Genomic DNA, 768 nt, shown 5'->3' on the forward strand with positions numbered 1-768 from the left:
GGCTCGGCGCTGGACCTGCGGGTCCCTCAGGGAGCACCCTCCGCGGGCCGTGCTCGCCCACCCCCGCCCCAGGGGCCTTGGGACGCACCTGTCGCACCCGTATCTTTAACACGCCGGTCCATGGCGCGTCTTCCCCTGGGTCAGGGTCCCCGGCGCAGATGCGAACCCATGTCGTAACCAGACTCCGAGGCCACAAGGTGCAGTTCTGGGGAGTCCTGAGGCCACGCCCAGCCACTCCGAGGGAGAACGGTTTGGGGCAAACCACGCCCTTCTTGGGCCTCAGTTTCCCCAAGTACAATGAAGGGGGCAGATTGGGCCCTAAAGATTCTAGACTCCACTTTCACGCGTTAAACATTTAGAACAACACCAGAAGGGAAAGCGTCTGTTGGAGAGCAGGTAGACGCACCGCGGCCCGGGGCTCCGCCCGCCCGGGGCGTCCTGGGGGCCCGCTTCGCAGCCAGGACCGACCAGCCGCTGACCCAAGAGCCGCTTTACCTCTGAACGCGTCACCTGCCTCTGAAATGGGGAGGCTCTGGGGGCTGAGAGGTGACGTGTGGGGTGTCCAGGAGGCCAATAGCCGCCCTGCACGTAGTAGGTGCTCACAACGTGCTTCCCGCCTGGAGGGAGCGCCCCGACGCCGCAGCGCCGCTGCTCTGGGCCGGCCCTGCGCTCAGCTCGCCCAGGCGAGCCCCCTCTGCCCGGCCCCCGCCGCGCCGCCTCCTCCGGGCCGCCCCCGGGCTGCCCCCGCCCGCCGCCGCCGCCGCCGCC

The sequence above is a fragment of the Equus quagga genome, chromosome 3 (assembly GCF_021613505.1).
Source record: "Equus quagga isolate Etosha38 chromosome 3, UCLA_HA_Equagga_1.0, whole genome shotgun sequence".
Classification (NCBI taxonomy): domain Eukaryota; kingdom Metazoa; phylum Chordata; class Mammalia; order Perissodactyla; family Equidae; genus Equus; species Equus quagga.